We start from the raw sequence: 15,474 nt of genomic DNA on the forward strand, positions 1-15,474 counted from the left end.
AGTCGGCTCCAGACCGACTACCCCAGATCAGAAAAAGGCCGCAACAGTTTGGTGCGTTAGATAGGGGGGCTCGAGCAGAGAAAAAATTTCTCTCTCAAGAACCTTCAAGGCCAAAATGAGAGTGCAAAATACTTTCGTAAGCTCTGCTCGACACTCATCGCGACGTGATGCACCCCCGATGATTCTCGAAGAGCCAAACACCTCACGACCGGTGGTGACAGCAGATTACCAACAATTTGCTGCCCTCTTGTAGCAAGTGAAGACTCTGATAGAGGCTGTCCATGCCTCCAATAGATGCATCAATAGCAGCAACAGCAATAGTGGCCATGGAGCCAGTGCCACATAACGTGCCTTCCCGACACAGTCGTCGGCCCCTATCTCCGACCCGCTACTCGACTCGATGATCCCACCGAACGAGTCCTCGACCCACTCGACGATCACCATATCCCAACTCCTGCATGCTCCACATGTTGGCTCCGACAATCGTCCGTCTCCTTCCCCTCGATGAGCTCCTCAAGTATGCACAGAAGTACATTCAAGCCGAGAAGAAAATTTGAGGAAAAACTCCAACAAGCTTGACAAAGCCGAGGAGAAAATCCAAGGAGAAAAGTCGAGGAGAAAATCTAAAGAAAAAAATTCAAGAAAGTCCACCTCACCAGAAGGCCCCTACAAAATGACTAAGCATCGAGACTCCGGAGGCAGACGACTCGAAAAACTCCTTTGACTCAAAAATCTACAAAACAACTACTCCCTTATTGGCTAGTACCCGATGAAGAGTTAGTCGCTGATACCCGATTGATGAAGCTGGGATGGGTCCATCGACCATAGGTGCGCCTGCTAAGGCTCAAGCCCCAGCACCATATTGTATATGGATGGGTTCGTCAACCGTAAGTGCACCTGCCAAGGCTCAAAGGCCGCAGCGCTAGGTTGTACATGAGATCTTGGTGAAATCATTGCGTTATTTGGCTAGTACCTAATTAACAAAGCTGTGAAGTTCGACGACCGAAGACATACCTGTCCGAGTGCCTACGAGCCCGATAGGGTCTATAAGCCATGGAGTCATTACACGTGATAAAACAAATGCATGTTTAGCCAATAACCAATCATCGGAGCCGCATGATCCGACAATCGCTAACATTGCTCGTAATGGTCCAAGGGTCGTGAGCATGTAAGCTATGGTTCGTTGTAAGATTTGATGAAAATAAGTTGTGGTTGGTCTGCTTATTACCGACCGACCAAGGATCAACTGATTCAAAGAAAAATAGAGATATTTTCTTTAAGTTTCGATTCAATGGAACAGTCTACAACTACATTCCTCTTCAATGGAGTGATCTATGACAACATTCCTCTTCGATAGAAACCCGCACCAGTAGAGGGCACATAATACGGATCGAAAGAGGAAGCAAGCTCCAAAAGACCGACATAAAACTTCCTGACTGCATGCTTGTGAGCATCCAAATCAAAGCTGACAAATCGAGGAGAAAATCTAAAGAAGTCTGTCTCATCGAAAAGCTCCTCCAAATGATGAATCAATGAATTTGAAAAGCTTTTCCAAATAATGAATCGATGATTCGAAAAGCTTCTCCAAATGATGAATCGACGATTCGAAAAGTTTCTTCAAATGACGAATCGATGATCACAGCAGAAAATTTGATCTATTTCTATGAAACGACAAAATGGCTGGACTTGTTGGGAAAAGCAACTCAGATCCACATATCGGTTAACTCCTTTTATCCGATTAAGTCTACACAATCAGACACAGGAGTTGGGGGTCAAGTGTTGAGATAGATCCTCGTCACTTAGCCGACTAGTCCTCTTCCTCACCTCCTAACCAACTAAGAGTACTGAGGTCGATATGGAGGTCATCCAGAGGTGACCTCATGAGATCATCCAAAAGCTGACCTCAAGAGGAGACTGACATCATCTGAAGGTTGATCTCATAAAGTCATCAGGAGGCCGACCTCACCAGGAGGCCGACATCATCAGGAGGCTGACCTCACGACATCATCAGGAGGCCGGCCTCACGAGGTCATCCGGAGGCTGAACTCACGACATCCTCCGGAGGCCAACCTCATGAGGAGACTGACATCATCAGAGGCCGACCTCATGACATCATCGGAGGGCAGCCTTACGAGGTCATATGAAGATCATCTCACGATGTCATCCGAAGGCCGACCTCATGAGGAGGCGACATCATCAGGAGGTCGACATCATCGGGAGGCCGACTATTTCCTTGGTGCCTTATCAACTACCCAAATCGATGACTGGATCGTACCACAACGGGCTCATTCAACCGACTTCTTGACACAGACGTCAGCCTGGCCGAACGACAGGTGTGGCCATCATGCCATCCCATCAGGTCACATCAGGTCTGTTGTGTAGGATCCGGTACCACGTATTGCAGCAGGAAGAAAGAAAAAGTAAAATAAAAAATATAATATAAATATATGGATCGACTTCAGGCCTACCTCTATGGGGCGTGCAAGCTTCACTATGAGAGAATAAAATACAACAATACAAGAAGAACTCACCACTCAACTCTTGTATAAGAGTCTCTCAACAAGAAACTCTAAAATCCTCATAAAAGCTCTCTAAAATTTTTTTAAAGTCTTTTGTACCTTCAAAATATCATCAGCTATCCAATGCAATAAATGGCTCATCAATCGGAGCTATATAGGTTCTAGAATCTTCAAAATAGTATTACACTATGAATACCGAGTCCAAATCAATCCTAAACCATCTATGGCCGTTCGATTGTGATCAACTCGCACCAGAGCCGTCTGATTGCACACTATAGCCTCAGATCAAGCTTGATCACGTTCGTATTAAATTCCAGCATTCCAATCATGACTGCATGCGATCTGAACCATCAGATCACACACAAATATCCCTGGACTGCGCGTAGATCATATGATCAATCCACGCGGCCTCCATGGACCATCCAGCACCCTAAGGTCCATAGTGGACTGCGACAAGGCGCTAGGCCTGGGTGCTCACGTGCCGCTGGGTCGGCCCGCATGTTGCCTGTGTGCTGGGCCGCACGCTCTTACGCCCGTGCGTGCATCCGTCAGGCTCGACTGCACCGCCGCCAGCCTCCACCGCCTCATGAGCTGTGCTATTGCTCCGAGCCTTCTTTCGTGCGTATCTTCACCGTTTGGACTCTATTTGTACTATTTTTAGGCTCATTGGACTCCATTCATCATCTTGGACCTCACTGTGGGCTCAGTGTAGATTGAATCTTAAAATATCAAATCTCAACAATCTCTATCTCGACTCGATATTCGGCCTTCATTTATCTTTGAGAGTCTGTGATTCATCTCGTCCCCATATCCTGGGGCATGTCTGCTGTCTCGTGGATGGGCAAACATGAAAATCGAGCCAGATCACTCGATCCCATCTCCGTCATGTGCTGTGCTCCTCCTGATCTGAGACCTGCTCGAGATATCCTCTTGCAGCAATAGAAATCTCATCCTGTGATATCGCCTCTCATCCTCCCGAGTCTTCCATCTCGTGCCCGACTGACCTTCACTTGAAACTCCACCTCGTCCTGGGCTCCTCCTAACTCCTGAAGCTCCATCTCGCACTGAACTCCCTATCAGACAGTAATGTCCTCTCATCCTTCTCTTTTCCTCCAAAATAATCTTATCATCGTGCAATACCTTCAGAATTCCTCCGTCAGTTATCCTCCTACAGCCTCTCGAATCTAATCTCTCAGTGAGATAAGATTCTGCCTGAAATTGATATATATCGAACTTCCCCAATCTCCTCACTACACCATCATATGTCCTCCAGCTGACCGTGTCGATGCCTTTGATCGTACAGCTTGATCCATCTGATAGATAAACAGTGCCCTCACTACTCTTCAAGGAGTCAAACTGCTCATCCCTTCAACATACATGATAGGTGCATGTAGAATCTAAAATCCATTACCGGAAAGAAATAGATAGCTCATCAGATATCTCCATGACATTATCCTCTGACTCACTATTGACTGTTGCTGCAGTAGCCCTCATTCGATCCCTAAGTTGAGAGCAATCTCTGGCTAGATGTCCCAACTCGTCACATCAGTAACATTTGGTCTTGCTCAAGTCCCTCATCCTGGACTTGGACTGCCTTCGTCATGATCTCCTATCACTTCATCTGTCACCTCCTGCTCCCTAGAAACCGACAAAATTAAGCTGTCGTCTGAGCTCGAAATCAAATTCTTCCGCTTGAGAATCTCATTTTGGAGAATCATCATGGTGACCTCATCCATCTTGATGGTGCTCTTCTCCACTAGAAAAATAGTCACCAATACTCATACGAAGGGAGAAGCGATACTAGCAAGACCAATACCCTGATCTTCTCCTCAACTTTCTCACCAACATTGAGGAGGACGGTGAGATCTTCTAGAAGTGGCTGAGATGCTCCTACAACGCTCTATCCCTCAGTCATCTGCAGCTGGTAGAACTGCCTCCAAAGAAAGAGAGTATTAGTGAGAGACTTCGCCATATATAACTTCTCGAACTTCAACTACAGCATCATCGAAAAAGACTCACCAAGCACATGGATCACCATCTCATCCGTTAGGTACAAGTAGATCGTACTCACCATCTGCATTTGGAGCCATCTCCAATCCTGCACATCCATGGTAGTCAGCTTTTCCTTATATAAGAGAGCATCGATCAACTCTTGCGGGGTAAGCATGTCCTTCACCCTCACTTGCCATAAAGAAAAATTGCTCCTCCAATCGAATTAGTTGATCTCCATTGTGACTGTACTTGTCTTCTCTATCTTCTATTTCGATCACCACCACCACACCCTACACTCTAGTACCACCTGTTGTGCAAGATCTGGTACACGTGTTGCAGCAAGAAAAAAAAAAAATAAAATAAGAAACAATATAAATATGTGGATCAATCTCAAGCCTACCTCTACGGAGTGTGCAAGCTTCACTATGAGAGAATAAAGCATAACAATACAAAAGAAACTCACCACTCAATCCTTATATAAGAGTCTCTCAACAAGAAGCTCTAAAATTCTTATAAAATCTCTTTGAAATTTCTTTTGAAACTTTTTTGTACCTTCAGGACGTCATCAGTTATTCAACGCAATAAATGGCTTGTCAATAGAGCTATATAGGCTCTAGAATTTTTAAAATAGTGTTATACTAGGAATACCGAGTCCAAATCAAATCTAAAATCATCTATGGCCATCCGATCGTGATCGGCTCGCACCAGAGCCATCCGATCGCATACTATAGCCTTAGATAAGCCTGATCATGCTCGGATTGAGTTCCAACCGTCCGATCATGACCGCACATAATCTAGACCATCGGATCATGCACAAATATCCCTGAACCATGCGTAGACCGTGTGATCAGTTCATGCAGCCTCTATGGACCACCTAGCACCCTGCAGTCCATGGTGGACAATGACAGGACGTTGGGCCTGGGCACCCACGCACCCGCCGGACCGGCTTGCTTATGCACCTGCGCTGGGCCCCCCTGACATTGGGCCATACGCTCCTGCACCTGCGCATGCATCCATCGGGCCCGACTGTGCCGTCACCGACCTCCACGCCTCATGGGCCGTGCCACATGCTCCGAGTCTTCTTTCATGTGTATCTTCACCGTCTGGACTCTGTTTGGACTATTCTTAAGCTTGTTGGACTCTATTTGTCATCCTAGACCTCATTCTGAGCTCAGTGTAGATCGAATCTTGAGGTGTCAAATCTCAATAAGGTCACGTCATCTAGGGGCCATACCTTGGGTGGTGGCTGCATGCCATGATGGGACACCATGAAGCCATTAATTATGCCACACGTGTGATAATATCCACCGCCACGGCTACCTGTATACCGAACAGAAGGCACGTCCGCTGTCAAAGATATTTAAAGATGCCCACGTGCCACCGTACGATAGGACGTGATTGATATGATCACATATCCTCTCACCATCTAGTTTGCTCCCTCTATAAATAGAGATAAGCGGGGACCCCTCTAGGTATGCGAGGCTAATACAGATGCTGATATTCTGCTGCTCTTCATTTTCTATTAAGCTGCCTAGCTGACTTGAGTGTCGGAGGATCTTTATCGGAGCCACCTTCGACGGAATTTCCTTTGCAGTTTCTCTTTCTCTCCCGACGTCGACTGGAGATCATCGCCAACACCAACTGCAACTCTCGCTCTCACTCTCGACCTTGACTATTTGCACCTTCTCCGACGACGGCATATCATCTTTCGGTGTTCTCGCGGCCGGCATCCAAACGCAGCTAGTTGGCTCCAGACTGACTACCCGGATCGGAAGAAGGCCACAACACTAACTATGAAGATGGCCATACTTTTCTCAGAAAGCTAGTACTAGCCTAATTATTGATCTCTAGATTTGAAAAAAATATAAATAAAAATTAGAAGCTTCCCAACTCAATAAGTAACTAATCAATTTTATAAAATTAAATCAAATAAAATTACATGATTGAACTCAATTAAAGTATATAAATTATACTACATTTGCACAAGTAATTTCATGATATTTAGTTTCAATATGATTCACATATAGCAATAAAATATTTTATTTTTTCAATGACGTATGCAAAATGAATCAGTTCTTGAAATCAGAATGAGATGGAGTAAGTCTCATGATCGTACTATGCATTCATATACTTATATACATGCCTATATCTAGATGTCCACTTTTTAATTTCCACTCTACAATTAATAACTATCACCGTACTTGACCCCTGCAATGTCTGTCTCTCCACATTGGACCATAGTTTGTGTTACTTCACATTTACCCGAATGATATGGGCTTTTTAATCAAAATATTGATCACATGACCGTGATTAGCTCCTACGACTTAGGTCACGTCTTGCTCACCCTCATAGCAGGGTTACCACATTTAACCCATGCGAGGGTTCCACTACGCTTACCTCTATCATAGGTTTGCCACATTTAATCCATGTGACAAGGTTACACTATGGTTATCCTTATGGCAGAGTCACCACAATTAACCCTTGATGGGATATGCAATCAAGTCTGATTCCACATATAGTTATATTGAGAGTCAGGTGACACGCACGCGTGCGCGCGCGCATACATAATTCGAGGCTTTTCTTAAACAATATCACTTTGAATTTTACATATTTGATACATGATGATAATTTGATCATCCAGTTAATAAGCAATTTACAGAGATAAGTCATTTTCTATGTAGATAGAAAATTTCATATACATTTTTTTAAAGCACCATAACATCAAATTATCATAATTAATCTTAAACAAGTATTATAACATGCAAATGCTTATGTCACAACTAGAGAATCTACTTGGTTCACAAAAATGCTTCAAGATCTAATCATCTCCGAATCACACAGAGAGCAAACTAAGACTACATCGATATTTTAAAAAATTTCTAAAATTTCTTCAACAATTCTGAGAAGTTCAATTATTAAATTAACTACTGTTATAACAGGAAATGGCTATTTTCCTAATTTCTGAGTCACGAGCTTTACTCTATTGTGCATTGCGGTGCGACTGGAGGGCGCACCGCGGATCCTTACCTGCAACCTCACGCGGCACACACTCGCAGAAGGGAACACCAAGAGAAATTTTATGAAAAAGAACACACACAGAGAGAGAGAGAGAGAGAGAGAGAGAGAGAGAGAGAGGGAATAGGCCATGGAAACCAGGGCACGTTTGCCTTTCATCCACCAGCACACACGGAGAGGGACAAGGGAAAGAGGAGAGAGAGAGACCGGAAGAAAGGTAGATCGAGAAGATAAGAAGTAGAAGAAGAAGGGGAAGAGAGAGAGGGAGAGCGTGGGACAGAGAGAGACGTGGGAGAGAGCGATGGGGGAGGTCGAGAGAGACAAAGAGAGAGAAGGAATAGGCCATGGAAACGAGGGCACGGTTGTCCTATATCTACCAACACATACGGAGAGGGACAATGGAGAGAGGAGACAGAGAGAGACCGGAAGAAAGGGAGAAAGAAAAGAGAAAAATAAGTGAAAAAGAGGAAGAGGTGGAGCGTGGGACAGAGTGAGACGTGGGAGAGAGAGCGAGCGGGGGGGGGGGGGGGTGTGGTGGGGAGCGCGTGTGAGAGAGGGCAAGGGGAAGAGGGAACGCGTGAGGGAAATAACGAGAGGCAGTGGAAGCTCTCGGTTGCGCGCGAGATGAGAGGAGGCCCCCCGCGGTTTCGTTTGAACAGGGGATTAGCCCCCAGTCTCGAGGAAGGGAAAGGCATCAGAATGAGAACGAGCCAAAGAGTAGCATTTCGTTTATAATAATGTCGTTTTGGTTTGAAGCTCTTATTTATTGCCTCCCCTCTGATCATGTCGTACATCATGCTTTATGTGCCGGCCGTGCGTGTCCGATATATCAATTTGAAAACAACGATAATAGAATTATTCCGCTTCTCCCACACCGAGTTGGGACCAGAGGAGTAATTATATCCGCATGCATTACATAGCTATGCATAACACCAATTGTTGCCACTCATTTATATAGATCCCGTTCGTCAAACGTCCATGTTGATGCACTATTATTGAAATGAGCAGTTGTAATCATCGCCATGCACAATTATGTGATGCAAACTAAGGCTGCAAATAGATCAGATTGACCCATTACCTGATCCGATCTGAATCATTTTGAAAGACCCGTTGATTCGGATCGGATTCTAAAATTAGATTCGTTCTATTTTTGGATCGATCTGGATGTACTGAATTTTGATCCGATCCGATCCGACTCAATGCGTGGAGATTTTTGGATTGATTTGAATCTTGAGATAAATAATCCGATCCGATCTGATCCGACCCGATCCAACCCGACCCAAACTCATTTCTTATCTTTTTTGTTCTTATATTATATGAATGTTAATTTTGATCAAGCTTACTTTAATAATTGTTATTTTGAAAAGGCATTCTATTAATTTTTAGATCCTTATCTTTTAAAATTTTATTAAAATATTTTGAATTTGAATTAACTAAGTCAGGAGAAATGGGAAAGAAAATGTGATTAGACCTTTTAGGTTCTTGAGTGAAGAATGTGAGACACGGGGACTCTAATAATCTCATATATCAAAATTAAAATTTGTAGCGCAAATAAAGTTTATTTATAGATCTTCTACTTATTGATCTCGTTATTTATAACTCAGATCCGAATCGGCCCATATCTGGATCCGAATCGGATCCATATTTTATGGATCGGGACTAGGTTATATATGGATCTGATCCAACCCGAATGATCCGTTGGGCTAAAAAATTTGATCATGGACTCGATTCGATCTGATCCGACCTGATCTTCTGTTGGGTTGGATTTGGATCCAATGTTTAGATCCGATCAAGAAATCAGATCAGATCGGGATTACTTATGATCTGATCCAACCCGACCCATTTGCATCCCTAATGCAGATAGTATAAAATATAGTTTATGGCAAATAACTTCCTACCCCTAGTCCAACTTGGACAATCTAATCATCTTTGGTTTATGAAACCACATCTAATAGACCGGCCTTGTTGCTGGAATGACTTGAGTCAGCTTATTAGGCTAACTATGTTGGGTGTTGAAATGAGTATATTCTAATCTGTTGTTGCCAAAACCCAAGTTAAAAAGGTCAAAGTTGGTCTTGGCGAGTGGTGGATGTGTAGATATCCTCGATGGAAGACTCTTCCGCTGGGACGATATGCTGGTGTAGCTAGTAGCTAGGGGCAAGACCTGCAAAAAGCCCTTGACCAAAAGATTTTTCTATGGAGATCTTTTGACGCTCAAGTCTGTTGAAAAGTAGAGAACGAAGAGAAAGTGGAGCATCTTGAGGCCTCTTAAGAACTTACCTGGGGTCTCTGCTCTCTCTCTATTTATAGAGGGAAAATAAGAGTCATACATTGAGAAGACACACTGATGCTAGATATTATGCATGGATCATGCTGGTGGTGGTTGCTTTCACATTCATGATGCAAATTCAACCATTAATTGCCATTCAAGGCAGAATCTGATCTCGATGATTTTCTTCCTTATCTGACCTTTTCAAAAACCATAAGAAGATTGATTCCTTCTGGATTAGGACTACTGTCTTATTTGAATCATCTCCCTTGGGTCAGCCATAGCTGACCTTTACCTACCTTGACCATATTTGAGGTCCAAGTTTGGTCTTTCCAAGATCAAGAACTTATTGGATCAGGTTAACTGATTTGGACTCTCATGTTCAACTCCTCCACATCAGCTATGGCCGACTGTGGCTGCAATCGTGGACCGAGTCTGTTGAGACCTCTGCTATCACCATAAGAATCCAGACTACTAGCAACGGCTAGTTGCCATCACTAATAGTCCACATGCCGTTACTGATAACCTTTCCGTCACTAATCCATCGTAACAGACACTACAAGAGAAGAGATTTTTAGCGACGAAATTATTTACAATGGATAGAATTTTCATCGCAAATAACAATGTCAACGACGGTAAAAATTTTTATCGATAATAAAAAATATTTACGATGCATAATTTTTTCATCATAAATAAAAATAATTAACGATAAAAATATTACTTATGTCGTAATAAATAGAATATTTGCGACCAAAATTTTCATTATAAATAAGAAAATATTTTTAAATAAAAAATATAGAGATATTACCAATGAAATTATTTTCATAAAAATACTAAAATTTTTTTGATGAAATCAAATTTTGCGTCATCAATAATATTATTTACGATAAATTTTTTCGTCACTAATAAGTCAAAAAAAATTAAAAATTAGATATTTTCAATTATTTATGATGTAAATTTTAGTCGCAAATAATTTGACTATGTGTGACCAATAAAAATTTTTTATCATAAATTAAAAATATTAACGATAAAAAACTTTATCGTTAATAGTTTAAAAAGTTAGATAAATTAAAAATTTAAAATAGAATAATTATTTATGATGAAAATATAACATCGTAGATAATAAAATATTTACGATAAAAATAAAATTTTTATCAAAAAAATTAGACATTTACGATGAAATATTTCATCACTAATAATTAAAAAATAAAAAAATATAAAATTTTAAAAAATAAGTTATTTGTGATGCCAATAAGCTTTTTTTCACAATAAATTTTTAGATGAAAATAATTTTTAAACAAAAACTTAGTCATTTTCTTAATGATAAAAATATTTTCATTGCTAATATGAATATTAGCGATGAAAAAATATTTTTCATCATAAATATTTAAATTTTAAAAATTTAAAAATAAAAAATAATTTATGATGGAATATTTTTATCATAAATAATGAACTATTTATGATGATAAATCGTATTATCGTTGTAAATCTGTGATTATTAATAATGAATTATTTTCATCATTAATATTTAAAAATAATAATTTTAAATTTAAAAAACTAAACTATTAGCCACGTAATAAGCTTTTTTCGTCGTTAGAACAAGTTTTAACTATGAAATATTTCATCACTAATGGTTAAAAAATTTTAAAAATTTAAAAAAGCTTTCATATTGAAGGATATATATTATAATAAATATTATTATATTTATAAAAAATTATAAGATAGTTTTAAAAAATAATATGTATAAAATAAAATTATGTAGAATATCAAGATATGTGTATATAAAAGGCACGTGAAAAGTTATGGCCTATGAAAATTATGTTGTCGCAAATATTGGGGCATATGAGAGTCGAAGTGGATAGGATTGATGAAGGCATGCTTGAGGTGATTACTTTTATTTCTATTTCTACTTTTTATCATGGTATTTTTTCTTGTGGTTTTTGTCATTCTAATAATTGTTATTACTTTTTGTCATTCTCGAGTCTCTAATTGTTTACATTCAAAAGTTATGTTTTCAACCCTTAGTTTTGATCCAGAAATAAGACAGATAAATATCAATTTATTTAGTGCAAGATATAAAATATTATTCTATTTATATTATATAAAGTAACATATAATTTTGTATATATAAATTAATATATAATATTGGTTTGGAGTAAAATGAGTATGTCGATTAAAATCTTTTCCTATCTTTGTTTGATTAGTCCATTTTGTGTTTTGAGGTTGCCCTCTCCAAAATACCCCTAGACCCCCAAAAGCGGAGGTAAGATTTAATCCTATTTCAATTGATTCAACAATCAAAGACTTTACCAACTTAATATGTGTGTATATATATATATATATACATACACACACACACATATATATATATAGACACACACATATACATACATACATACATACATACATACTGTTGGTGCAGAATTCCGTCGAAGTCGGAGTTGCTGGAGTCGAGATGACTGTGGCCGCTGCCGGGACCTGCAAGGGAAGTCTAAACCGGAGTTGGGGGTGCTCCGGCAAGACCCTCTAACACTCAAGTTAGTACTCTGCTTCAACAGAAATGGAGTGCTCGAGTGAAAATTTTAGTAGAGTTTTGAGATAGAGTTTTTGAGCTTAGAGAAGAATGTATCTGGGGGTCTCTTTTTATAGACGGAGCGCGTAACTAAGTGACAGCGACGTCTGTAACCACCTGATAGTGGGCTGTTCAAAGCCGCCCGGAGTTTGTTACGAAGAGTAGTGGCGTCAGGGGTCGTTCAAGGCCACGTGGAGTTTGCTACAGAGAGTAGAGTGGTGTCCGTTGTCGCGACTTGCCAGAGAGTAGTGGAGCCACGCGGAATCTGCTATAGAGAGTAGAGCAGGGTAGTAGCCATTGTCGTGACTTGCCAGAGAGTAGTGGAGCCACGCAAAATCCGCTGCAGAGAGTGGAGCAGGGTAGTGGCCATTGTCGTGACTTGCCAAAGAGTTCGGATCTGTCGGCTGAAGCTCGGCTGGGACGTCTGATGGGACGGAATAGCTCTCTATCCCATCGATCTGGGAGAAGCTCGGATGTCTCCGAAGCTGCTGGCGAGTCTACTACTGTCGGATACCTTAGGCGTTGATACTACAGGTGGGAGTCATCCGCTGTAGAAGCTCGGATGGAGACTTTCTGTTAGTGAAGCCCGATAGGAGTCTAATTGCTAGAGAAATCCGTTTGGGATTCGCCTGATGTGGAAGCTCGTCTGGGATTCGGCTACAAAGAAGCTCGGCTAAAGTCTACCTGTAATGGAAGTTCGGAAGAGATGTGTTTACAGTAAGGGCTCGAATGGAATTTGCTCACAGTAGAGATCTGGAGTAGACCATCCGCTGTAGGAGTTCAGAGCAGATTGCTCGCTGTAGGAGTTCGGAGTAGACCGCTCTAGTAGAAGTTCAGAGTAGACCGCTCGCAGTAGAAGTTTGGAGTAGACCGCTCGCTGTAGGAGTTCGGTTAGAATCTTGAAAGTGGTCGACCGTCGTAGAAACTCAAATGGAGTTTGATTACTGTAGAAACCTCGTTGTCGAAGAAGCTCGGATATTGATGAAGTCCGGAAGAAGTTCGGAGAATAGTTGGTCACTGTAGAAGGTTGGCTGATAGTGAGGCCTAGAGAGCCTTTGGAGTGGCACGGTAGATGGATGGAGAAGCTCATTGTCAGAGAAGTCCGGAAGCTCAGACGGTTGGGGGGGTTCAGAGAGATGCCACACAAGGTCGGAAGTCGGAGAAGCCCTGGAAGGGTCGATCTTTTACAAACTTCGATCGGGGGGTATTTTTTACCCAACAGTACCGATCCGACCAAAAGAGCTTCCTTTGAAAGATGGATAGCCAAATATCCCATAACATCAAAAAATGATGGTGAAAATTTTTTTTCTAACTTACAAAGAATGAGTACGATATCTTTCTCTGATCTCTCAAGTAAGTTAATCTTCAATTTTCGGCAACATAGTTTTCAAAAAAATACTCCCAGCTCAATCAATGCAGTTTGAACATCACCACCCAAATAGCCATGCATGACTATAGAAAGCAAACTTGTATCATCACATGGGAGTCATGACTTTTCATGCCAAAGATATTGCCGTCGTTGTTCCCAACACACTGCGATACATTTGAAGCATATGCATCAGAAAATTTGACGATTTTGAACCATCCACAGAAATTCTTCTTTTTCTCTCCAAACAGCGAATAACATGCGGGTGGCATAAAAAATCTCTCACCTCGATGAACTAAATGCAACTCCAATCGGATTTCCATTTCTTACAGATCAAGACGAGTTTTTATACCATCTTTTATTTTTCTTAAAATATTCAATACAATATTGATGATATTATCATAAATATTCTTTTCAATGTGTATTACATCTAGATTATGATGAAGTAGTAGCTACTTCCAATACGGTAGTTCGAAAAAAATACTTCACTTCATCCAATTCAGCTCAGCTTCAGTACGCTTCCGCTTGCGAGTACCCGATATTTTTCTAAATCAGATATTTTCAATGATTTCAAGTTGTTCTAAAATTTTTGATCTACTTAACTCCTTGGGTGACGGACGTCGATCGAACTTACCATCAAAGAATTGATTATAATGGGTCCTCCAAGAATGATTAGCAGAAAAAAATCATCGATGACCCATGAACCATATTTTTCGTCCGTACTTTAAATGTAAGGAGGATGCATCCCTATTGCATATTGGACATGCCAGATATCCTTTGGTGCTCCATTTAGATAAATTTTCATATATCAAAAAATTATTTATAGTTCATAAAATCAAAGTATGCAACTTAAAATTACTTCGACTCACAGAATCATATGTCTGAACCTCATTTTCCCATAACTCCTTCAGATCATCAATCAAAGGTCGTAGATATACATCAATTTCATTACCTGATGCTTTTGAATCCGAAATCAACAGTGACATAAAAATAAATGGTCTTTCATGCACTTCCAATGTGACACATTGTATACAACTAGTATCACAGGCCACATGCTATAAGAGGTATCCATATTGCCAAAGGATTAAATCCATCTGTCGCTAGACCAAGCCTGATATTGCGCGGGTTACTCGCAAAGTGCGGATGCTTTGCATCGATGTCTTTCCACACTAAAGAGTCGGTCGGATGGCTAAATATGTTCTCCTCCAAAATCTGCTGCTCATAATGCCATCTCATTTTTTCAGCTGTCTTTATGGACATATACAACCTTTGAAGTCTTGAAATCAATAGAAAATATCTCAAAATCTTTTAAGGTATCTTCTTTCCTTTCCTATTATCGATTTTGTATGTAGGCTCACCGCAATTCAGACATTCAGTTGCTTGATCGTTATCCTTATAAAATAATATGTAGTCATTTTTGCAGGCATGTATGGGAGTATGCCAAGTCCAATTTTTTGCATGTATATTTTTACTTCAGAATATAATTTCGACAGTCTCTCTCCATCGGGCAGAGCTGCTTTAATCAATATTAAAATTTGATCAAATGACTTCTGACTCTATCGATTCATGATTTTAATATGAAGCAATTTTATCAAAAACTCTAACTTAAAAAATTTTGTATAATTTGGATAAAGTCGCTCTTGTGCATCCCTTACAAGCTTTGCAAACTATTCAGAGATCCCTTCTACTTCAAGCTGGATATTTTGTTTATGATCAGAATTACTTTCACATGCAGCAGTAT

This window comes from Elaeis guineensis, chromosome 1 (genome assembly GCF_000442705.2).
Source record: "Elaeis guineensis isolate ETL-2024a chromosome 1, EG11, whole genome shotgun sequence".
Classification (NCBI taxonomy): Eukaryota; Viridiplantae; Streptophyta; class Magnoliopsida; order Arecales; family Arecaceae; genus Elaeis; species Elaeis guineensis.